This window comes from Pseudorca crassidens, chromosome 13, assembly GCF_039906515.1.
Source record: "Pseudorca crassidens isolate mPseCra1 chromosome 13, mPseCra1.hap1, whole genome shotgun sequence".
Lineage (NCBI taxonomy): Eukaryota > Metazoa > Chordata > Mammalia > Artiodactyla > Delphinidae > Pseudorca > Pseudorca crassidens.
The window spans coordinates 14,210,238-14,237,541 of NC_090308.1; the positions used below are offsets into that span (position 1 = coordinate 14,210,238).

Below are 27,304 nucleotides of genomic sequence, written 5' to 3' on the forward strand. Positions count from 1 at the left end.
ATATGGTCACCTTATCTTTGATATAGGAGGCAAGAATATACCATGGAGAAAAGACAGTCTCTTCAATAAGTGGTGCTGGGAAAACTGGACAGGTACATGTAAAAGTATGAAATTAGAACACTCCCTAGCACCATACACAAAAATAAACTCAGAATGGATTAAAGACCTCAATGTAAGGCCAGACACTATCAAACTCTTAGAGGAAAACATAGGCAGACCACTCTATGACATAAATCACAGCAAGATCCTTTTTGACCCACCTCCTAGAGAAATAGAAATAAAAACAAAAATAAACAAATGGGACCTAATGAGATTTAAAAACTTTTGCACAGCAAAGGAAACCATAAACAAGACCAAAAGACAACCCTCAGAATGGGAGAAAATATTTGCAAATGAAGCAACTGACAAAGGATTAATCTCCAAAATTTACAAGCAGCTCACGCAGCTGAATATCAAAAAAACAAACAACCCAAACCAAAAATAGGCAGAAGGCCTAAATAGACATTTCTCCAAAGAAGATATACAGATTGCCTACAAACACATGAAAGAAAGCTCAACTGATTCACTTTGCTATAAAGCAGAAACTGACACACAATTGTAAAGCAATTATACTCTAATAAAGATGTTAAAAAAATTTTTTTAAATAAAAAGAAATAGAAATAAATTTGCTGATCCAGGAAAGTCAACATATCTACTACTTCTTTTCAAGGACACATGTGATGCCTACCAGAATAAAATGTCTTAATAACTGTTCATATGTCAAATTACGGACTTTTAAAACAAGTCAACAAAAGGCACTCTGAGAGGTTCAGTTTATACCCTTGAATAAAGACGCTTACCCCTTGTAAAAAGCCAAATGTCCCCTTCGGCAACACTTGTGTGTACAAATGGTTGTTTGCCTTTGGTGTTGTTTGAAAACAAGATTGGGAGAAAATGGGCATGTTCTTTCATTAAATACTCTCTAAATCAAGTCCAGCGAGGATGAGATGAAGAAAGGGTGTATTCATTTAAAAGAGCCCCAGACTCCGCCAGGTCTCTAGCTCTTGGGACCGCTGCCCTCCAGCAGAGCTCCCTGCCCTGTAGCTCACTGGAACTGTGTCAAGGGCACGAAAGGCAGCCTCTGGCTGGAGGGTGGATGGGAGACTCAAGCACACAGGGTTTGAAACGAACATCTGACTTTGGAGGTTGATCCTGGCCCCAGCAGAATCAGGAACATTCTCTCAGGAAACGGACCACTCCCAGCCACTTCTCTCTAGCAGCTGTGTCCTGGACCAGCCTTGTGACTTTTATGATAAAATTACGTCAAGACAAGCAAGGATGCCAGGGCTGGACAGGATCTTAAAGGTCATCGAGGTTAATGGGCCACAATCTTTTCACTGCTGCCCACTCACATGAAGGGCAAGGCTCATAAAAGCTTGAACATTCGTCTGTCCAATCCCAGGTTCTCTGCAACCACTGCTGCACCAATGTCTTCCTCCTTTGTAAGAAACTTTGAGAGTTAAAAAGCCATTAATATGGGAAGAACCCCTTCTCTGCACAAAACACATAGACATCGTTTGATAACAAAGTACTTGAATCATACCTCCCAACCAGTCTCATTCCACAGGATGTCACCACAGTGCATTTCAGACTTGCTTGTCCATTATAACCTCTTCTTTGTATCAATTGGGAGCTGAAGCCCTAAAGGGTTAAGTGGCTTGCCCTGAGTGATAACCTAGAATCACAGCCTCATAACTCATTAATAATGGGTGGAATTTGTGCTTCTTGTCACTTCCTAGACAGCCTAGTCCTTACCTGGAGCAGCCCTTTATCTTTACCTTGTCCTAGGATCTTTCAAAGCTTCCCTCTTGAGATTTTACCTTCTCAACAAAACTCTCAGCCTCTCAGGGCATGTGAGGAAGGCATCTGGAGGAAAAATGATCACTCTGAGATGTTAGGGGCCTTCCCAGGATGAATGGCATACTATAATAGGTGTACCCTTAAACCCCATTCTTCTCAAAGTATAGTCCCCAAGGCAATTGCATCAATATCACCTAGGAATTTGTACAAAGTCCTTCCTTTCTTTCTTACCTTTCCATATCTCAGCTCAAATGTCACCTTCCCATGACCACTCCAACGAAAGTGCATCATCCACTCTCCTTCCCCATTCCAGCCTCTCACTGAACTATCACTAGGCTCTTTTCCCACTCATAGCACTTTTCTGTCTTCATCCCCGTGATGGTTGGTCTTACATGTCCACTTGGCTAGGCTACAGTACCCAGTTATTGAATCAAACTCTAACCTAGGTGTTTCTGTGAAGGTATTCTGTAGATATGGTTAACATCTATAGTCAGTTGACTTACAACTGCCTTCTACAATGTGGGTGAGTCGCATCCAATCAGTTGAAGGCCATAAGAACAAAAACTCAGGTTTCCTGGAGAAGAAATTCTGCCTGAAGACGATAGCATTGCATCCTGCCTAAGTTTCCAGCCTGCTGGCCTGCCCCACAAATTTCAGACTTTCCAGTCACCACAGTTGCATGAGCCAACTGATAAACATTGCTGCAAATCTGAACAAAAGGCATGGCTTTAGGGTGGGAGATACCCTTTTATTAAAAGAAGAGGAACTAGTAAATGCCAAAGGTTTTTGGTGGGAAGGATAATATATTAAGGAAATTTAAAAGGTCCTAGCAACTGGAACCCAGTGAGAGAAGTGACAGTAGTCACAGTCTCTATATCATGTGGTCTAAGATAACCGAGTCGAGAGTGTTACCTTTATCCCAGGAGCAACAGGGCCACCAGGGAGATTCAGAAAGAGGCCTGGGAAAGGTACTTCTTATCAGACTGAGTTACCTGTTGCCTACCTCAGCCTTGAAAACTTGTCACTTGTTCTCTGATCTTAGCATATTAGAAAATAAACACTAATTTTTACATTACAAGCAATCAGAATTTTATTTGGCAGAATATTGGTATAAATGAGACGAGTTAAGGGTAAAAAGTATTTTCTCCTATTACTAAAGTTGACTTAGTTCTTTGATAAGAGTGTTTTTATATTAAAAAATCTATCTTCCTCCAAAGCTGGAACAATATAAGCAACAAAATATATAAAGTAGAAGTGTATTATAACCCAAAGTATAAAATAAATATCCATGAATTTATACTGATATACATGATTGAATAAATAAAATAAATGGGGGAGAATAGACAAATCTCCCATGCTAAAGAATTCCCAATAATTTATGTACATACTCTACCCTCAAGGAGCGGGAGTATAATTCCCCACTCCCTAAGAGTGGGCTGTGCATAGTGACTTCCTTCCCAAGAATACAGTATGGAAAGGGGGTACCCTTACAGTGAAGAAACCTGACAAACACCACCTCAGCCTGATGGTCAAGGTCAACGTCAAGTCATAAATAACATAAATGTTGATAGTATATACTCTTGATGAGATGTAATGAGCATGGGATCTCACCTCTGTGATCCTCCTTCCCCCAGAACCCATAATCCTACTCTAAGCATGAGAAAAAATCAGACAAATCCCAATTGAGGAACATCCTTACAAAATACCTGACCGGTAAGCCCCCAAACTGTTAAGGTTATCAAAAACAAGGGAAGTCTCAGAAACTGTCACAGCCAAGACATAACAACAAAATGTAATATGGTACCCTGGATACTGGAATAGAGAGAGGATATTAGGTAAAAACTAAGAAAATTGTTATAAAGTATGGACTTGAAGAATAATGTATTGGTATTGGCTCCTTGATTGTAATAAATAGACCATATTAATGTAAGATCTTACTAATAAAGGAAACTGGGTGTGGGGTATACAGGAAAGCTCTACCATCTTCACAATTTTTCTGTAAATCTAAAACTGTTCCAAAATAAAGAGTATATTTAAATACACACACCGTCACATATATCGTTTATAAAAAGTGAAATATGAGATATGAAATTACTTTCTAAATAGACATGTACAGAATTGCTAACACCATTTTCTGTTGCACTATTCTGGAATCAACCCATTCTGGTTGTTGTCTACACTTAATGCTAATGAGGTTCCTGCAGCCCCAAGAGGGTTTCCTCTGCCAGACTTGCCATGCAAAGACCAGCGGCACTTAAGAACCTGGCTCCCGGCAACAAAATGCCCTTCCCGTTCCAGCCGGCAAAACAGCCAGCATCTATCTCCTCAAGAGAGGGAGCAGTGGGCGCTGGGCTGCCACTGCCTTTGTGGAAACTGGCAGGATGTGCCCCATTTTCCAGGCACACGTCGCCCCGTGCAAAGGTGTTTTGGTTTGAGAGCAGTTGAGAGCTGAATGTCAGCCACCGCTTACTCTTTCCCCCAGTGAGAGTCACTGCGGTGGCCTTGGGGGACACAGGGTGACATGTAGGTTGCTACTAGGTGACTTATGAAGGTCATGGTGCTGGCACAGTAGCCAGTTTCCATGGTTTGTTACACGGTTTGTTAAAACCACTAGCTCAGAAATCTCAAGTGTTGTACAAAATAAGATTAAATTTTCTTTCAGATTTCAGCAAGTGGAGATTGGGAAGAACATGAAAAAGATTGGGAAATTAGAAGCCTAATGAATATCCAGTTGACTTTGATTTACCTTTAACATTTTTCCACATTTGGTCAGGACTTAATTGTTCATTCACACATACACTTCTTGTGTTTAAATGATTACATTTCGGGCGGAGAGTCATGACATCAGGGTAGCCTGATTTATAGAAGGCAGCCAGAATGACACAGAGTGGTGAAATGGGCAATTGCACACACTTTTAAATTTGTTTACACATTTCTAGAGGGAAATCTGGAAGTGTTTATCAAGAGTTTTACACATATTTATACTTTAAAAATTATTTATCTTAAGGAACTAATCTAAGATTCACACTAAGATAACAAACAGATATTCACTGAAGCATCACTTACTAAAAACTTGGAAGTAAACTAAAAAAAGATATCTATTAAGGAGGAAATGGCTAAATAAGTCACTATCCTTAAGTAAATTCAATTATAAGTTGAGTTATAACACTATTCTTAAAAATAATTTGTTCAAAAATAGACCTGCCATCTTACATAAAGTGAAGAAATCAGACTATAAAAATACACACAATACTTGCCTCGTTATAATCTTTAATATTCTCTATATTCATATTTTTACATGACCATACATTACTTTTATAAATAAAAAGAAAACAAGTGATAAATTTCTTTCTTTCTTTCATTTTTTTAATATCCAAAACAAGAAGGATGGAGAATCAGATTTAAGTTCCAATTCCAACAGGTTGTTGGCTGACCTTTAGTCAAGGAAATTTTGAAGTCCTCATTTTTAAAACAAACGGTTTGAACATAATAATCCAAGTCCCCAATTTTTCATAATTCTATGATTTATATGACTATAGTATACAGTTCTGTAGCATATTACAGTTAATGATATTATAGCATATAATATAATTTATATAGCATATTACAGTGTGCCCATGTGTACCTAATCTTTTAGGATTTTAGCTGTTATTATTTCTTCGATACTACTCACTTCTGCTTCAGACTTTTACAAAAAAGCAGAGTAAAAATAAAATCAGTTATATCAGCTATTCTTAAGAGCTCTGCTGTTTCCACTAAAAATTTGGCAAATTAAATTCTAATCTGAAAATATATCTTTTGCACAGTACTTTTTAAACAAATATTTGTCACTGTTTATTAGAAATATATTTTATTCTGCTCCACTAAATAAAAACTTAAAGTCATTCTGACCTGTCGTACACAATTTGGTGTATATCAATTAGTAAATGTGTGTTGAAATAGATGAAAATATAAAGGAATGGAAACAGGGGAGAGACAGGGTGTAGGAGAAAGAACATTCTGGATTGGGAATCAGCACATCAGGGTCCAGGTCTAATAGATTCTCTGTCCTTAACTAGCTGTGTGCCCTTAGAGAAATCATTTCATCTCTTGAGGATCTCAGTTTCTTCATCTATAAAATTAAGAGATTACATTAAAACAATCTTCAAGAATTCTTCCACATATAAAATTCTACTGCAAAGGAAGTTTGAAAAAGGTGTATAGTTTTAAAAGCAAAAAAGAAAAAAAACAGATTTAGGGGCTTCCCTGGTGGCGCAGTGGTTGAGAGTCCGCCTGCCAATGCAGGGGACGCGGGTTTGTGCCCCGGTCCGGGAGGATCCCACATGCCGCGGAGCGGCTGGGCCCGTGAGCCATGGCCGCTGAGCCTGCGCGTCCGGAGCCTGTGCTCCGCAACGGGAGAGGCCACAGCGGTGAGAGGCCCACGTACCGCAAAAAAAAGAAAAAAAAAAAGATTTAGTTTTGCTAGTGTTTGCATCCTACAACAATGATGATGAAAATCTGAATATTTATGACCCAGTTATATTTAAGAACCCTCTGTTAGATTTTGATTAAAAATCACATTAAAAAGTGAGACAATATCTAGCTGGAAATGTCTACTGCACTATGATTATATGTACAAGGTAGCAAAAACACTTTCAGGACTACTAAGTGTTTGAAGCTGACCGTGGGTCAGTAGTTTTGTCTCATGATTTTGATACCAAATGCCCTCTTGGGACAGTTTGAGTGGACTGAGCATTAACAACCAATGGCATCAAATGTAAGCCTAATGTTCACCTGAATTCCGCCCAAGTCTGGACTTCTGCTTTTCGGAAGAACAGAGAAAACTTGAAAGTCCAGTGGCTTTCAATCCTGGCTACACCTTAGAATCATGAAAGGAGCTGTTAAATCGTTTTCCTGCCCAGGCCCCATCCCATAGCAATGAAATCAGAATCTAGGGGGAGTCAGCTGTATGTATTGTTTTTAGAATCAGAGTGATTCTAATGTGCTGCCAGTTGAGAACAACTGGGTTAAGTAATGAAACATATAAGGAAAAGGAAGAAATGAGAACTGCTGAAAGAAAGAGAGAAAGAGAGAGAGAGAGAGAAAGAAAGAAAAAAAAGAAAGAAAGAAAGAAAGAAAGAAAGAAAGAAAGAAAGAAAGAAAGAAAGAAAGAAAGAGAAAGAAAGAAAAAGAGAGAAAGGAAGGGAGGAAAAAGAAAGAAAAAGAACAGGCTTTTCCCAGCAATGTACAGTTGCACAGCATTGTGTTTGCTTTTCTGTATACTGTGCACAAAACAAGAAAAAATGGGAAACTGCATGACAAAAAAAGTAGAATTCAAGAATGACAGCTGTCTGTGATTTTCAGAGGCAAGTGGAAACTACTTTTAAAAATTAGGCCAGGAACGAGTTCTGTCTTGGGGAGTTGAATGTCAAGACGTGGATTTCCTGGTTTTGCATAATCTACTGTACATTTTAAGCACGCATGGTCAACCATTTCCTCTGAGTTAATTATTCTGGCCTCTGTCTGCCAGAGGGATTCTTGGTCCTCACATGCCCATTCTTGTATTAATACCGTTCTAACCACAACTTCTTGCTCTTTACATCATCAACACTCGGCATTTGTGTCCAGTGAAATACCTAATTGCTAATTTCACCTCTTCTTCATAGTTTCCACAGCCACCAGCCTCACCAATGCCTTTATTTGAGATAAAAGAAAAAACAAACCAAACCTCAGAGTTGGGCATGCCCTCCTCCGGCTTTTCATACACAAAGCTGGCTTCCCTATAAACCCAGATTAACCTTTCTGAGATGCCACTCTCAACCTCAACAAAGCATTTTGGACTTGTTTTGCCTCACATATAAAACCCAAATACCTACCTGCTAGCCTGTCCCATCAACCCGACTTCTTATTTCTCCCTATACACAATTCCTTCTCCAACCAAGACCGTCCTGTGGCCGGTCTTCTGAACACAACATTTCCCCCTCCATCTGCATAAGTGAGAACTCATTGCTGTCTCTCCTGCAATTAATAGCCACCAGCACCCACAGCTCTATGGTTTGCTTTAGCTGCCAAGTAATCCTGCCAGTCTGTTCATATGAAGGGCAGAGAACAGACAGCCTCTGCTTTGGTAGTTCTCATAGTAAAATTGCTGTAGTAACCATTGGTATTGCCCCCACAAATCCTTTCCATGCTGAACTGGATTCCCGGGCCTCTTTTCCTTAATATTTCAGTACTGTGGTTTCAGCCTGCTCGTGCTGGCCTCTTTTAGCCAGGGCACTGCCTATTTCCCCTAACTAGTCTCCACTCCTCCCCTAGGTTCCCAGGAATCCTACTAATAATGTATCTGATTCCTGCTGCCAGATCCACTCTGACCCAGCTTCTTTCCTTGAATTTGCATTACCTGCTCTTCCCTGCCTCCAAAGTCCTGAACCTCTCTACTTGCAATTACAACTGCCCCCTCCCCATCCCTTATCCTCTTCATTTGGCCTCCCTTCTGGGATTTAAGGGTCTTACACTTCCATTCGTACAAGAACTGACTTCCTGACCACACCCTTGCTTTCCGAATCATAAAAACCCAGCACATCTTCTGGGTAGACCAGATGTCTGGGCCTGACTTCTCTTGGCCTGTCCAGTGTTGGTGCTATTTGAGACCTAGTGTAAACAGGCCTTGAACATCCATCTCTTGCAAGAGCTTTTGTTTCTCCCTTGCCCACTGCTCTAAGTACTCCAAAGCCCACTACTTTAACTTGCTAGTATTTTTCTCCATCAGTAAGCAGTTCTGCTGTTTTGGGGTATGTATGCTCCATATGAGAGATTGTGTTCCTTTTAATGTCTACTTTTTGTCCTAACTTTTCCTTTTACCTCTTCTGACAGGCCTTGCCCAGTGACAGAACTGGATGCCTAGAGAGTAGTCATGCAGATAACATTTTGAAGTTTGACCTTTCCTGAAATCAAAGGGATACGTTGGAATAGACATTGGCTCAAGGTCCACCTTAACCCTATTATTTCACTATTTCTCTATGGTAAGATGAAGGAAAAGTCAATTAAAATAACATTAAAATGAAGTCAGTGACAAACCAAGAGAAAAGCAGTTTGAATAAATATATAGTTATTTAATGGTTACCAGTGACTTCACTGAGTCCCAGGTTTTTTCTACCCATCTAATCAACTAATTCTGTTAAGGTACCAATAAATGTCTAGAAAGATACTGGTTTCTTTCAGTTTCACCTGAAAATGTTCAACACCATGGATGGAAGACATTTTTCCTAAACATAGACTGACTTAACTGATCGTCTCTAACTTCCGTGATCATCACAGACTTCTGCAGATGCATCTTGGTGGTAGAAAGTAATGATAACCCAGCTCTCCTAATACTGTGCAAACACTAAGCTGAGAGTCCATCACACGCAGCAGAAGGTTTTAGAAACTGAAGGAAGACCACCACGCGGTGCCATCACTACCCATCCATAACTAATTGGCCCCCAGTGATCCAGAACCTGTTACCCATTCTTGGCATATTATGCTTTGTTCAGAGGCAGAAAAGTTCAAACAACACAACTTAACTTCAAACAAAATGTCAGAGTTATTCATTATTGAAGAACAGCCCTTTGTTCTCACCACCCTGCCGACACCAACTGCACCGTTTCCTCTGAAACAGCTGTGCTTCCCAATATGGCACCGTTCGGAGTGACCAAAGCAAACTTATGGACGTAAAACAAGAGCATATGAGTCACAGTCTCTGTCTCTGGATGCTAATAAATTTCACCAGCTAGTGAAATGGTTTCAATCCAGCATCATTGCAACATGAACCCAAACTGACCAAACCCTTCCAGAAACCTTCTTTAACTCTCTAATGACAACGTTCCTTAAAATAGCCCTGCTTAATTCACTTATTCCAACTCCACCAATAGCTATTGGACACCTACTCTGTGCAAAGCATTGTGCTCCAATCTGCTCCTCATTCTTATTTTAGACTGCTTTCTCTTTACCAAAGATGTTACATATGTTTATTTAGTTGAAAGCCATCTGACATCATAGCATTACTGATAACAATCCAAAAAAGCTTCTCACCCTCTGAACTTGACCCAGGGATCAATGTTCCAACGAGAACCTCTACAGCCCGATCACTTGGCAACAGAGGATGTGAGAGGTTAGTTTTTTCAAAGATAATCAGACTCTGTCTGAAAACTCTGTTCTTGACTTTACAACAAGCAGGATCTCCCCCTAAATCAGTGAAAAGGAGAAAATGCCTCAGTTCCTATTTGTGCAAAGACCCGTGAAGCAAGAAAACAACCCTAGCTTTCCTGAGTCACCAGGTTGCCGCCCAGCAGCGGCCTTCAAACATACACTCTAGCAAAGGTAATTAGTCTTCACCAATAGACTTTCTGCTTTTATAGAAGAATGAGTAAGGATTGTTCCAAAGAATGAGTGTTATCACAGAGGAGAGAGTGTATTCGTTTGCTAGGGCCGCCATAACAAAATACCACAAACTGGGTGGCTTAAAAAACACTGGACACGGAGACTGTCCACCTGATAAGAATACAAAGTTCGCAATCATTGATTTGCAGATCTGGATTTTCAAGTTGGCAGAACTCAATTTTGAATCGCTCACCAGCGCGGAGGTTGTCACGGAGCAATCATCACTCTTAGCCCTTTTGTCCCTCTGGCTTCATTGCTCTCAAAGGTCCCTCAGCGGGGGCCTCTACCATTAATCCCCTGAAAAGCAGATAATGTCTATTTGGTAAATGGTTGGAGAATCTGTCACATATTTTGCTAAACCCTGCCTTTAAAAGGTAAAACCAAAAAGGGATCAGACTCTAGCTTTCTGTTTGGTTGTTTGTTTTGCATATACCCATGGCCACACAAGGTACAACCCACCTTTGTGTATAATGCAAAAGTTATTACAAAAGTTAATAGCAACTAATTTCTCTTTATTACTTTGCGGTAGAATCAAGAAAGTTCAGAGAGATTCAGATTGGTGCATAAGCTAAAGGGCCACACTTCCATGACATTTGGGTGCATGTCACAGTGCCCAGTACATCTGAGCAGTTGAGACCCCTACTGGGACTTCACGTCCTGTTGTTCAAAATAACCCTTCCTGCTCCAACTTGATAAACCAACAGTTACAAAAGCATGGTTTCCCACTGACTATGGTGCTGTACACTGCCCTGTTGAACACCCACATTCCTTGATTTACCTTAAAAATCTGCATGTAGCGTTTATTACTAACAAAACCAAAATGAGGAATTTAGGCTGGAGGTGGGAAGGTTGAGCTGTTCATTTAATTAGAAACACTTACCCTTCCTTTTTAAAGCAACCTCCTGAGAAAAGCAGCAGAGTTTTGATTTAGCAAGAGAAAATAATAGTCAAGCAGTATCGACAAATTAATTATTTAAACATATTCCATTCCAAGTAATTTCTTACTTCCTGGAGGTTTTTGTCAGTTGTTTTTGTTTTAATGACAAAATAACACTTGCTCATTTTAAAAACTTCAAACAATACAGAAGTGTATAAAATAAAAAGTATAATGTAAAAAGTGAAAGTCTTTTCTCACTTTCCCTCATCTCACTGCCCAGAGGTTATCACTCTATAATTAAGCAAATATCTAAACATATATACATAAATGTTACATATAGAGTTGCTTACTCAAAAAATAGGGTTTATTCAACATTTGCACTGTAACTTGTTTTTTCTCACTTTACAATACAGTATGGACTTTCTTCCTGTCATTCCATGTTTCTTCCAAAAGAATGCAATTTTATTTTTTGATCAGTGGTGAAATAGCAACCAAAGGTGTAACTACATGAACATGGACAGCTAGGCTGCCACAAGAAATTCCAGCTTTAGTTCTTGTGCAGGACTAAAATTTCAACAGGTTATACTGGGAAAAGTGGAAACTTTAGAACAAAGCTGAGTGAACAGTATTTCCTAGGCTGTGGACAAACGTGGGGGATTTCATTACTTCCAAATGCCCAATTTTTCTACTAAGAGAGGATAAACGCTTTCAATTACGTGAATTCCCATCAGGCAGACAACAATAGCATGGACATGATTCTATAGCTCTTGAGGAATAAAAAGTATATCACAGACGGAGAACGGGACAAAGAGAAACAGCTCTGCCTCCGTAATAAGGTAGAGAGTGAGGATCGTTATCCGCAAAATACTCCTGAGGTACATTAACTGAAAATTTTAAGCAAATAAGTGGTACACTATTTATCAGTGATTTACAAGACTTCTGTAGAAAATTCTAGTATAATCCATGCTGCTGGTGCATATCTGACGTCTCTAACTGATTCAGGTGCTTTCTTTGTATTTCTTCTTCTTTTTTTTTTTTTTTGCCCTTCAAACTTTTCCCTCTCTGATCTGAACACTTTCACTTTCTTCTCTTTTTGCTCAGAAACAACTGAAATAGGCAACCTAATCATCTTCAGATCTAATTTGGGGTGCAGAGAGACTTCTAGACTCTTCACCTCTCTAACCTTTTTTTGCCTCCCATTATGACAGAATCTTTGTGAAAAAAATAGACTCAATCTGATTTATAATAGCAAAATTATATACATAACTAATCGATGATATCAAAAACAGTCTGATGCAAGAGGGAGGAGATATGGGGATATATGTATATGTATAGCTGATTCACTTTGTTATAAAGCAGAAACTAACATGCCATTGTAAAGCAATTATATTCCAATAAAGATGTTAAAAAAAAGTCTGAGATTATATGTGTTGGTTTAATTCTTTGCTTTGTACATATTAATCACGTACCCCATCACCTCTTGGAAAGAATTGGTCAATTTTAAGATTCCTCTTCAGATAGTTTAATTTTAACCTTTTTCACTTATATTTATCAATTATATTTGATTATTTATATTAAATTAAATATTACAGGTAAATTATATATTAGTTACAGTTATATATCAATTATATTTAATAACTGGACTGTTATAAAACAGTCAAAATTATGCCTGTCTTTGTTACTGATAATTAAAATTTTAATGCTGCATAATAAATATTTCTAGAGTGTTTTACCCTAATTTAATAAATATTTATAATGAAGTCTCTTCCAAACAAAATAAACAAAGTCTCTTCCAAACAAAATAAAGAGTTTTTTTCCATTTCAACTGCATTAACACTCTCAGTTCAGCTCTTAGAAAAGTGTAGCAAGTGTTGTGTAATATTTTCTGACTTACAAATGAAAAGTTCAGAGCACATAATGTTGAAGTGATTTGTCCTGGATCTACTAGAATGTCACCACATAAGTTAGATTCACAAATCATCAGAATTGGTTTTTGAGGCAAAGAATTTCCATCTTAGCTCACCTATCTTTCCCCTATCCTTGTACCCTTCTATTTTATCCAAGTTAATACAACCTGACTTATATACCAACTATCTTCAGTGTTTTTCTTTAAAACTTTTCCATAGACCATCATGCCATTATATCTTATCAAGATCTTACTTTCCTATCATTAAAAGAAGTCTTAAAAGCTCATTTTCTCTGAAGCTTATTGATTGATGGGAATGTAGACATAAATAGCCAACTCTTGATTTGACATCTTCATGTGGACATTTTATAAGAACCTTGTTATGGACTGAATGTTGTGTTCCCTGAAAGTTCATATTTTGAAGTCCTACCTGGCAATGTGATGACATTTGGAAGTGGAGTCTTTGGCAAGTAATAAGGATGAGGTCATAAGGGTGGTGTCCTCATAAAGGGATCAGTGTCCTTAGAAGAAGAGGAAGCACACAAAGAAAAGGCCACATAAGGACAAAGAGAGATGGTGGCCATCAGCAAGCCAAGAAGAGGGCTTCACCAAGAACCAAATATGCCAGAACCTTGATCTTGGACTTCCTGGCCTCCAGAACCATCCAAAAAATATCTGTTGTTTAAGCCACCCAGTCTATGGTACTTTGCTATAGGCACCTGAGATGACAGAGGCAAACCTCAAACTTGGTTGTTGTCCCAGACTGAATACCTAATCTACCCTCTGCCTGTCTCAAACTATTTTCCCTTCAGTGTTCTCTATATTACTATGCGCCTCCCCCCACATTCCATTACTTTCAACCTAGAGATGCACTGTCCATTCAATCAATCACCAAGCCTGTCAATTATAGATCCTAAATGCTCCCTGTCATTCTGTTACTCACAATTTCAACTGCCATTACGGCAACCCATAGGAGAAATAAAGATGGTATCTATGCAACAGTGTATGTTAAGAACTATATATTGATGGGGCTATTATTAGTACAAGTGCTGCTAAATGAATTAACCTGTTGGCTTACGCTGTTTGGAATTGTCCATTTAAATGTTGGGGAAAATCTACCCCAAACTAAGAGTTTAAGTCTGGGTAATTTATGCCGAGCTGTTCCTTCTGATAGCAATTAGCCAGAGTTGAACCACTTCTTGGCAAAACATCTAGTCAAGAAAAATAAATTTGTGACACCAGTACCAAAAAAGTGGGCTTGTCTTCTATTTCCTATAACAAGATGGAATGTGTTATTCGCATGGCAGTTATACTAAGTGCTCGAGTATAAACTTAAGAAGTCAGTACAATCCTATCTGATACCACTGAAAACATGGACTTATTGGTCTACTAGATTATAAGCTTTGCAATATCAAAGACCTTGACTTGTTGTCCATTGCATCATTAGCAGTTAACACCAGGCATAGCATGTAATTACATCTCAGTAAATATTTTCTGAAAGCATGCATAGCTCTGTTGTCTCTTCATTTTATGGTTATATTGTGAGGCAAAATCCAAAGGATCAATAACAGTTCTAAATCAAGGCAATAGTTTGAATCACAATTATTTCTAGCTATGAAATTAAATGCTATTGAAAAAACTCAATGGCATTGAGAATGGATTTAAGTTTTCTGGACAAATTTTTCAAGTTGATAAATTTCACGTAACATGGCAAGTAGGGATTAATGTGTCCAAAACTTACGTTTTCTTCGCAGTAGAAACTGCTGGTGCCAACCCCAAATCCATTTCCTTCAGTTTAATGGAACCCCAATTTAAATCGTGCACCCCCCAACTTCACCAACAATCCCAGCTTCAGAGGGAGATTCCAATTAATCCAAGGTAGTCCACTGGTTAAGGGGTGAGTACACCACTTAAATTGATGGGAAACAACTAACATTCCATGCTTTTAGGAAGAGTTTTTCTCTGTCCCCTTATTGATGTGAACAAGAAAACATTACTCCACAGGCGGTTGACATCAATTTTTTGACAGTACAGTGACCCAGTCTCAGGGTGAAGTGGACGGATGGGAAATGACAGAGCAGAAGTTGTAAAGGACCTGAGACTCTGATGACATGATTAAGCCAGTGACCCAACCAACTGTGGATTCCACCACTCATGTGGAATCTGTTACGTGAGATAAATTTTCTAATTGTGTAAACCAGTTTGAATTTTCTGCTAAAATACCTCCTAACTGATATTTCCCTTATAAAAGATAGTTTTTTGAGAAAAGAACTGATACAGGTTTTTGGAGGAATGCTCAAAATACTAATCAGTCTTTAATGTTACTGAGGGAAGGATTTACCATTTAAAGATAAACTTGATCTTGCTTTTTATTTATACTGAGAAAACTATCCCTGTAAGAGTAGTAGAGAAAGTAGATATTGAAAGAATGAACATGTACTCATTTTTTTCCTTATTCAACAAATATTTATTCAACCAGTTCCTGTTTATGTACCTTATAAACTATTTCATTTGATACCCACAAAAACTCTATGAAGTAAATACCATTAACCATGTTTTAGAAAAGGAAACTAAACTTATAGAGGTTAAACAACTTGACTTAATATCATGGAATCCCTAGGAACCAGGACCAGATCCTGCAACCATCTAACTTCAAAACCCAACTACTCCCCGCAGCCCTACATTGCCCTCCATAATTAGGTTTGGCAAAAATTGGGTCTAATACCAAATTTGGAAAGCTGATAGTAAAAATGGTATATATCCATTTATACAGTGTGTGTACACCACTGTAAACTGGTAAAGACATTTTGGAAATAATAAATGGTAAGAGTATACACACGTGTGCGTGCACACACACATACACATCTATATCTATCTAATGTATCCATGTATATTCTTAGATATAGCTATCTTATTCCTGGGAATTTGTCCTCAGAAAATAGTTCAGTAGAAGGGAAAAGTATGTAGATGCTTTTGGGAGGAGCAGTTATTATCTCTTAAATTGGAGGAAAATTTTCAAATTCTAAAATTAATAAAATAGTTGAAAAACTTCTGGGGCGAAATGTTATAATAAGCTATTATGCATATATAGCAAGTAATTATTAACACTGTAGAAACATTGGAAAGGTTTTTAATACCATTGTAAGTCAAAGAGCATAACGCAAATCATATGTCTTCTATTTTAAAATAAAACGTAAATGCACGTGTACAGACCAGAGTGGAATCCACACCAAAAAAAAAAAAAAAAAATTAAAATAGATCATGATTAACATGGTGGGATTTTGCACGGGTTTAAATTCTTTTGTGCTGTTTAGAGCTAAACTTCTTTTATTTATATGTGATCTACTATTACAAATAGATTTTAAACAATTTGGGAGTCAAACCATTTTCTGGAAACTTAAAGTTGCTGGTAACTAGCTGATCATACTTTAGCTTGGAAACATAATTGGCTCTCATCCAAGGGATCTCCAGTGGGCTATAGAGTCCACTCATTCATCATCAATAGAAATTTACATCTTTTAAGTTCTCTAGAAATAGCAACAACTGAGAAAAAGTACACTAAAACAGTGCTCAGCATTGCACCTGAGAGATGAGCCCAAAACCTTTCACTGGCATTTATTTTAAGACATGTTTTGAATAGACAGATTATTTATACAAAGATCTAACCTCTATAAGGATGGGGTAGCTTCAAATGGATTTTATATGCTGTGGAGCTGTGACAAATATATGAGGGTTTTTTGGTTTGGGATGTCTCTTTTCCTACCAGTGTACAGTACCTGATTTCTAAGGCAAATGACAATCAGACAGGTTTCAACAAATCTAGCATCTGAAGACATCAGAATGATCATTTTAAATTATAGGATCTTTAACTTCCTCATTGCCATAACCTCACTGGTGTGTCTGTGTGTGTGTAAATACAGTGGGCACACACATGCAGTCAGAGTCAAGACCAGGGATACTGAAGATCAGAATACATTTAATAGTAAATCATCACTTCTAAAGGGTATAAAATGACTGTAATGGTTGCTCCTCAGTAAGAAATGAAACTAAGTATTTCCTTAGATTCCCAGAGGCTGCCATTCAATACTATAAGCTTTTGTTAGTAAACAAATTTGATCAGATCTTTTCTTCTGGGGTTCAAGAAGCCATGCTTGGAGAGATGCCTTGTGAAAATAAACTTGCAAGACCAGATTTTCCAATGAAGTCTTGGCAAAACTATTGACAATTCAGACATTCAAATCTACCCAAACATGTAAGTGGATAACAAGATAATAAAATGTTCCAGAATCTGCAGGATTGGGATGCCAATTAATAGTTGTATCCATACATTAAAGCACACTAATGTACTCTTCTTAGGAAAAATGGATCAAAAGACGGAGAACTATGTTCTTTCCACATGGCTCAGAATCTCCTAGACTTATACTCTGATGTTAACTAGAATACAAGTGATCAACCCAGCCTGTCACTACCTAAGGTTCTTTGATAAATAGAAAAGCACAAGGCAAACAAAAGTTTGGACCATCCTCCTTGGTTTTATAAGAGTCAGGCTGGGACGGAGTCAAGATGGCAGTGTGGGAAGACGCGGAGTTAGCATCTCCCTACAGCTAGGGCGCCTGCTGGGCACTGGTGAAGGACTCTGACACCCAAGGAGACGGGAGGAACCCCAAAGTGAACCAGTGGCTTGCGAGATTTCGGTTCATGAGACCAGGGTTGGGCCGAAGCTCCTGCAGTGGGTGCTCCGAGTCCGAACCACTGGACTGACAGAGAACCTCAGACCCCAGGGAACATTCATCGGAGTGAGGTCTCACGGAGTTACTTATCTCAGCACCAAGACCCAGCTCTACCCAGCAGCCTACAAATCCCAGTGTTGAAAGCCTCAGGCCAAACAACCAATAAGACAGGAACACAATCCCACTCATAAAAACTTAAAAACAAAAAAATGAGATGGCAAAAAAATATGTCACAGATGAAGGAGCAAGGTAAAAACTTACAAGACTAAATAAGTGAAGAGGAAATATGCAATCTACCTGAAAAAGAATTCAGAGTAATGATAGTAAAGATGATCCAGAATCTCGGAAATAGAATGGAGGCATGGATTGAGAAAATACAAGAAATTTTTAACAAAGATTTAGAAGAACTAAAGAACAAACAAACAGAGATGAACAACATAATAACTGAAATGAAAACTACACTAGAAGGAATCAATAACAGAATAACTGAGGTAGAAGAACAAATAAGTGAGCTGGAAGACAAAATGGTGGAAATAACTGCTGAGGAGCAGAAAAAAGAAAAAAAATGAAAAGAATTGAAAACAACCTCAGAGACTTCTGGGACTACACTAAACACACCAACATTTGAATTAGAGGGGTCCCAGATAAAGAAGAGAAAAAGAAAGGGTCTGAGAAAATATTTGAAGAGATTATAGTTGAAAACTTCTCTAACATGGGAAAGGAAATAGTCACCCAAGTCCAGGAAGCACAGAGAGTCCCATAGAGGATAAACTCTAGGAAAAACACACCAAGACACATATTAATCAAACGAACAAAAACTAAATTCAAAGAAAAAATATTAAAAGCAGCAAGGGAAAAACAAAAAATAACATACAAAGGAATCCCCATAAGGTTATCACCTGATTTTTCAGCGGAAACTGCAGGCAAGAAGGGAGTGGCAGCAAATACTTAAAGTGATGAAAGAGAAAAACCTACAACCAAGACTACTCTACACAGCAAGGATCTCATTCAGATTCAATGGAGAAGTCAAAAGCTTTTCAGACAAGCAAAAGCTAAGAGAATTCAGCACCACCAAGCCAGCTTTACAACAAATGCTAAAGAAACTTCTCTAAGCAGGAAACACAAGACAAGGAAAAGACCCACAAAAACAAACCCAAAATAATTAAGAAAATGGTAATAGGAACATACATATTGCTAATTACATTAAATGTGAATGGATTAAATGCTCCAACCAAAAGACACAGACTGACTGAATGGATACAAAAACAAGACCCATATATATGCTGTTTACAAGAGAGCCACTTCAGACCTAGGGACACATACAGACTGAAAGTGAAGGGATGGAAAAACATATTCCATGCAAATGGAAATCAAAACAAAGCTGGAGTAGCAATACTCATATCAGATAAAATAGACTTTAAAATAAAGAATGTTATAAGAGACAAGAAAGAACACTACATAATGATCAAGGGATCAATCCAAGAAGAAGATATAACAATTGTAAATATTTATGCACCCAAGATTGGAGCACCTCAATACAGAAGTCAAATACTAACAACCATGAAAGGAGAAATCGACAGTAACACAATAATAGTAGGGGACTTTAACACCCCACTTACAGCAATGGACAGATCATCCAAACAGAAAATAAATAAGGAAACACAGGCTTTAAATGACACAATAGACCAGATAGATCTAATTGATATTTATAGAACATTCCACCCAAAAGTGGCATAATACACTTTCTTCTCAAGTGGACATGGAACATTCTCCAAGATAGATCACATCTTGGGTCACAAATCAAGCCTCAAAAAAATTACGAAAATTTAAATTGTATCAAGCATCTTTTCAGACCACAATGCTATGAGATTGGAAATCAATTCCAGGAAAAAAAAACTGTAAAAAACAGAAATACATGGAGGCTAAACAGTGTACTACTAAATAACCAAGAGATCACTGAAGAAATCAAAGAAGAAATTAAAAAATACACAGAAACACATGACAACAAAACACGTCGACTCAAAACCTATAGGACACAGCAAAAGCAGTTCTGAAAGGGAAGTTTATAGCAATACAATCTCACCTCAAGAAAAAAAAAAATCTCAAAGAAACAATCTAACCCTACACTTAAAACAACTAGAGAAAGAAGAACAAAGAAAACCCAAAATCAGGAGAAGGAAAGAAATCATAAAGATCAGAGCAGAAATAAATGAAATAGAAATGAAGAAAACAATAGCAAAAAATCAATAAAACTAAAAGCTTGTTCTTTGAAAAGATAAAGAAAATTGATAAACCCTTAGCCAGACTCATCAAGAAAAAAAGGGAGAGGACGCAAATCAAAAAAATTAGAAAAAAGGAGAAATCACAACTGACACTGCAGAAATACAAAGGATTATAAGAGACTACTACAAACAACTATATGCCAATAAAATGGACACCCACGAAGAAATGGACAAATTCAAAAAAAAAAAAAAAAAAGAAATGGACAAATTCTTGGAAAGGTACAATTTCCCAAAACTGAAGCAGGAAGAATTAGAAAATATAAACAGATGTATCACAAGTCATGAAGTTTAAACTGTGATTAAAAATCTTCCAGCAAACAAAAGTCCAGGACCAGATGGCTTCACAGGTGAATTCTGTCAAACATTTAGAGACGAACTAACACCAACCTTTCTCAAACTCTTCCAAAAATTTGCAGAGGGAGAAACACTCCCAAATTCATGCTGTGAAGCCACCATCACCCTGATACCAAAACCAGAAAAAGATATCACTAAAAAAGAAAATTACAGACCAATATCCCTGATGAATATAGATGCAAAAATCCTCAACAAAATACTAGCAAACAGAATCCAACAACACATTAAAAGGATCATACACCATGATCAAGTGGGATTTATCCCAGGAATGCAAGATGCTTCAATATACGCACATCAATCAATGTGATACACCACATTAACAAATTAAGGAATAAAAACCATATGATTATCTCAATATAAGCAGAAAAAGCTTTTGACAAAATTCAACACATTTATGATTAAAAACTCTCCAGAAAATGGCATAGAGTGAACATACCTCAACATAATAAAGGCTATACATGACAAACTCACAACAAGCATCATTCTCAATGGTGAAAAACTGAAAGCAGATCCACTAAGATCAGGAACAAGACAAGGATATCCACTCCTGCCACTCTTATTCAACGTAGTTTTGGAAGTCCTAGCCACAGAAATAAAAGGAATACAAATTGGAAAAGAAGAAGTAAAACTGTCACTGTTTGCCAATGACATGATAGTATACATATAAATTCCTAAAGATGCCACCAGAAAACTACTAGAACTAATCAATGAATTTGGTAAGGTTGCAGGACACAAAATTAATGCACAGAAATCTCTGGCATTCAGATACACCAACAACGAAAAATCAGAAAGAGAAATTAAGAAAACACTCCCATTTACCATTGCAACAAAAGGAATAAAATACCTAGGAATAAACCTGCCTAAGGAAGCCAGAGACTTGTACTCAGAAAACAATAAAACACTGATGAAAGACACCGAAGATGACATTAACAGATGGAGAAATATACCATGTTCTTGGATTGGAAGAATCAATATTGTGAAAATGACTATACTACCCAAAGCAATCTACAGATTCAATACAATCCCTATCAAACTACCAATGGCATTCTTCACAGAATTAGAACAAAAAATTTTACAACTCGTATGGAAACACAAAAGACCCTGAATAGCCAAAGCAATCTTGAGAAAGAAAAATGGAGTTGGAGGAATCAGGCTCCCCAACTTCAAATTATACCACAAAGCTACAGTAATCAAGACAGTATGGTACTGGCACAAAAACAGAAATATAGATCAATGGTACAGTATAGAATGCCCAGAGATAAACCCATGCACATATGGGCACCTAATTTACGACAAAGGAGGCAAGAACATAAAATGGAGAAAAGACAGCCTCTTCAATAAGTGTTGTTGGGAAAACTGGACAGCTACATGTAAAAGAATAAAATTAGAACACTCCCTAACACCATACACAAAAATAAACTCAGAATGGATTAAAGACCTAAATGTAAGACCAGACACTGTAAAAGTCTTAGAAGAAAACATAGGAAAAACACTCTATGACATAAATCACAGCAAGATCTTTTTTGACCCACCTCCTAGAGAAAAAGAAATTTAAAAAAAAATAAACAAATGGGACTTAATTAAACTTAAAAGCTTTTGCACAGCAAAGGAAACTATAAACAAGACAAAAAGACAACTCTCAAAATGGGAGAAAATATTTGCAAATGAAACAATGGACAAAAGATTAATTTCCAAAATATACAAGCAGCTCATGGATCTCAATATCAGAAAAACAAACAATCCAGTTAAAAAATGGGTGGAAGACCTAAATAGATATTTCACCAAGGAAGGCATACAGATGGCCAAGATGCACATGACAAGATGCTCAACATCACTAAATATTAGAGAAATGCAAATCAAAACTACAATGAGGTAACACCTCACACTGGTCAGAAAGGCCATTATCCAAAAATCTAGAAACAATAAATGCTGGAAAGGGTGTGGTGAAAAGGGAACCCTCCTGCACTGTTGGTGGGAATGTAAATTGATACAACCACTGTGGAAAACAGTATGGAGGTTGCTTAAAAAACTAAAAATAGAACTACCATATGACCCAGCAATCCCACTACTGGGCACATACCCTGAAAAAACCATAATTCAAAAAGAGACATGTACCACAATGTTCATTGCAGCACTATTAACAATAGCCAGGACATGGAACCAACCAAAATGTCCATCGACAGATGAATGGATAAAGAAGATGTGGTGGGCTTCCCTGGTGGCACAGTGGTTGAGAGTCCGCCTGCCGATGCAGGGGACACGGGTTCATGCCCTGGTCTGGGAAGATCCCACATGCTGCGGAGCGGCTAGGCCCATGAGCCATGGCCGCTGAGCCTGTGCGTCCGGAGCCTGTGCTCCGCAACGGGAGAGGCCACAACAGTGCAAGGCCCGCGTACTCCAAACAACAACAACAACAACGAAAAAGATGTGGCACATATATACAATGGAATATTACTCAGCCATAAAAAGGAATGAAATTGAGCTATTTGTAGTGAGGCGGATGGACATAGAGTCTGTCATACAGAGTGAAGTAAGTCAGAAAGAGAAAACAAATACCATACGCTAATGCATATACGTGGAATCTTAAAAAAACAATGGTACTGATGAACCTAGTTGCAGGGCAGGAATAAAGAGGTAGACATAGAAAATGGACTTGAGGACATGGGGTGGGACGGTGAAGCTGGGGCAAAGTGAGAGTAGCATTGACATATATACACTACCGAATGTAACATAGTTGACTGGTGGGAAGCAGCGGCATAGCACAGGGAGATCAGCTTGGTGCTTTGTTATGACCTAGAGGGGTGGGATAGGGAGGGTGGGAGGGAGGCTCAGGAGGGAGGGGATGTGGGGACATGTGTATGCATATGGCTGATTCTCTTTGTTGTGCAACAGAAACTAACACAGTATCGTGAAGCAATTATACTCCAATAAAGATCTATTTAAAAAAAAAAAGAGGCTTAACAATATTTTTATTTTGAAATAATTTCAGATTTTAAATGAAATTTTGCAAAAATAGTACAAAATATTCCCACATATGTTTTACCTATATTCCCCAAATGTTAACAATTTATCACACTTACTTTTTCATTCTATCATTCTTACTATCATTCTATCTATCTACTTATCTACCTATTTATTCTTTTTTCCTGAGACATTTGAGGGTAAGTTGCCAACATCAGGATGTACGTCCTCAAAACAGGTTATTTTATTTTACTTAACCACAGTACTCTGATCAAAATCAGTAAGTTCATACGGATACGATACTGTTGTCTAACCTATAGACCTTATTCAGATTTTATCAATTGTTTTACAAATGCCCACTTTCTGATTCAATATCCAATGCAAAATCACCCTTGCATTAGTTGTCATGTGTCTTTAGCCTCTTTTAATCTGGAACAGTTCACGATCTTGACAATTTTGAAGAGTTCCAGCCAGCTACTTTGTAGACTATCTCTCAATCTGGGTTTTTCTTTTTTTGTTTTGTTTTGTTTTAATATTGTTTATTAGCACAGTAACAAATGCAGACTTCAGTAGTCCTCAACGTAGAACCAATCCACTGAACAACTCCTATTCCATGCCTTACAGTTAACAGCTTAAGGTATTTTACTACAGGTTTTCACAAGTTCTGATGCAAACCTCTATCTTTTCATAAGAAAGTAGATTGGCATATAAAATAAAATACATAACTACTCATTTCCTATACGGTGTCATATAGCCATGTGTCCATTTTATATATATGAGATGACAGTCTCTAAAAGCTGTTAAATATCAATGTTCCCTTCCAAGAAGGGAAAACAAATTCCAATTTTTTTAAACAAAAAACTGTATATGGTCTTGCAAGGACTTGACATAAATGGCCACGTGTGTAACCTGTACAAATTAAGCTGTTTCAAGTTACAGACTACAAGCAACTGAACCCAAATGTCTATTCTTCTCTGTATTGCATTTCAGCTAATATTGCAGAACTAATGACAGTTTTAAACGTTGCTATTGCCAATTCTGTCTATTGTAGCAAGATACCTTAAGTTACAACAAAATCTTAGGAAATAAGACTGAATAATATCTGTTATAGAAATACCCTACTCTCTATCAACTCCCACCCTCCCCTACCCCATCAAAATCATAAGCAGCTCTCTCTGTGACAGACAAATAATGTAAAGAATTGTGAAAATCCATTTTATGTAGCGTACCCCTTGGTCCACTGTCTGGCCATTCTGTCGTGTTCTGCTCTGTTGGTCATATACTGAGTGGCAATACTTCCCACCAAGGGGTCGGCAGGATTACAGTCTGTAAGAAGTGAGCAGATAGAAAGAAGGACTTTAGATATGGTTAGTGCTGGACTCCAGTTATCTTTCAATATGTCCAAGCAAATAACTTCTTGACTTAATACTACAAGTGATAGATTCTTGTCCGAAATGCAATCTTTGGAGGCTTGAAGGGATATTCTGGGGTAAAAGTGATATCAAGGAAGAATACACCACCCTCATACACGGACCCTGGAGGCCGTAGGATGGTTGATCTCCATTCCTAGCTGTTATCGCCTTTGGGACCAGCACTGCAGTTGGGTGGAGGGTCTAAAGTGATGTCCGCCAGCTGCTTCTGAATCCTCTTGGCGCTCGTGGAGAGGGGTTTGGAGTTTTTGCTCATGCTGACCTTACTCTCCTTCTTCTTGGGGGTGTTTGTTTCTCGGTTTGCTGGTTGGAGGACGAAAATGGGGAGGAGCTGGTTCTGGCCCTCAAATTTTCATCCGCAGAGTGACCCCACCCCCACCCCCACCCAGCAAACAGCCCCTCTCTTCGTGTCTGGCTGCTTCGCTGCGGCTGAGCCTGGCCACTCGAGTCTCTCTCTCGCTGGGAGAGAAGTGGAAGTGCAGCAAAAGCAACTACTAAACAGGCAGTGGCTTCCCCCAGCCACACACGGGGGCACACCCCGCTCCTCCCCCCCCGCCCCTCCCACACCGGCCCCGTCCCACCCACGCGGGCTCCCCGCCCCCTGGACACCTCCAGGGAGAGGGGCGCGAGCAGCGCTCGGGGGACCCCGGGAAGCCCGGCCCCCTCCGGACCCGGGACGCTGGGCCCAGGGGGCGAGGGCTGTGAATTTTCTCTCAAGAGGTCTGGGGACCGCCCTGGGTTTTTCTGATGTTTCCTTTGACTAAATTCAGGTTATGCATTTTGGGTGGGAATCACAGAAATGTTCCTGCTTTGTGCGTCACCTGTGCCAGTTTGTCTCATTACTGATGACATCACCTTTGATTACTTGGATAAGGTGCTGTCTGGCTAGATCTCTTCCTCTCCATAAAGTTAGTATTTTCCCTTCCCAATTAAAAAGTATCTGTGTGGCAGTACTACAAAGCTATAAAGAATATTCTGTTTCTCATCATATTTTTCCTTCTTAGTTTTAGCATCCATTGATAATTCTTGCTTGAAACAATTATTGCTCCATGCTCTCCACATCCTACCTCCTTCCTGCACACACAGCTGAAATACAGTTCCTAGCCCTCTTCCTCAGAGGGACAATACAACTTGTTCTAGCCCATAAACTCTGACTGCAGGTGGTGTATGTCCCTTCCTGGTTTGGCCCCCAAATGTCTCATATTATCCTACAAGGTCTTTGTCAGTCGATCGCATGCATAAGATCTAGTAAAGGACTCCAAGAAGTCTTTGGTAATTGTGGAGCCACTAGAACCTGAAATCTAAGCCATTAAGGGAGTCCTGTGAGCTTGGAAGGGGGAAATGTGTTTTCATGAATTTTAACTGGACCTTAGCATTCCCTGTATTTACAAATGTAGTCAGTGGTTACAACAGTGTTAGCAAAATGTGCCTTTGTCTCCCATAGAAATCACAGATACTTCATATCACATTACACTTGATGCAGATATCTTGAAATATATTTACCTGGCACTATTTTTTAATTAACTTTGAATTTTGGTTACTAGCTCTTTTTTTTTTCCTCTTCCACATTTACAAACACTATTCTTAGAGGAGGCCCATAGGCATCACCAGACTGCTAAAGGGCTCCAAGACATAAAATAGGGTAAGTTGGATGGAGCTGATCCCTGAGTCCCCACTTGGTGGGGAGCCATCAGGAAAGCAGGTGGGGAGTATTTGCACTAGAATTTGTGTGTGAGAGAGAAATAAGCCACTGAGATTTATGATGTTATTTGTTCAGCAATTATCCTGTTCAGACTAACAGAAAGAATGAAGTCACAAATTTGGAAATTAACATTCATGGGAAGATAGTTGAAGCCATGGGATCGGACGTGATAATTGAAGAAGGAGAAAGAAAAAGAAGCCAAGTGCTGAACTTTGGGTAAATATTACATTTTGAAAAAGAAAACAAAAAAAACTGTTAAGGAAGCAGACAGAATAGAAGAAATGCAATAGTAGAAAGACAACCAGAAATATATGGGGCAAGAAATTACAGAAATGACACCATGTTTTAATTCCTCAGATGTCTTCATATAGAAAGTCCTTATATGTGGTCTCTGCTAAAAAGATAAGAAATGAAAACATTTGGGGTAGGTTTTCTGAAATATACCTAGAAATTTGCTAAATGACAGGTATAGTACTTCTCCAAGTCTAGTTTCTTTAGCTATAAGAAAATTGCTCTTCAGATTAGAAGAGGTAATAAAAGCAAACACATGCAAAAGAAGCTTGTATAGCTTCTGACGTGTATCTGTCCTATATAAAATTGTCTCTTTCTCTCCTCAAACCTTCTCCTCTACCATTTCACAGACTATCCCAGAATTTAAGAAGTAAAGAGTACATTAAGAAAACTAAACATTCTGAGTCAAAAGCATTGGTATTAGACTTATTATACTAGTTACACTATGAATATTCTACCTATAAAACTAAAATAAGCAAAATCATGATTAGAATTCAGCCAGCACCTTGAGATTCTATTTGGGAGACAGACTGAG

General features: G+C 38.4%; 1 protein-coding gene and 1 pseudogene across 1 annotated transcript in view; both read right to left on the minus strand.

Annotated features, from left to right (window-relative positions):
• ESR1 (estrogen receptor 1) overlaps positions 1-27,304 on the minus strand; it is a 395,464-nt gene that overhangs the window by 272,514 nt on the left and 95,646 nt on the right. The window lies entirely within an intron of this gene.
• On the minus strand, positions 23,432-25,129 carry LOC137204428 (ubiquitin-conjugating enzyme E2 E1 pseudogene; annotated as a pseudogene).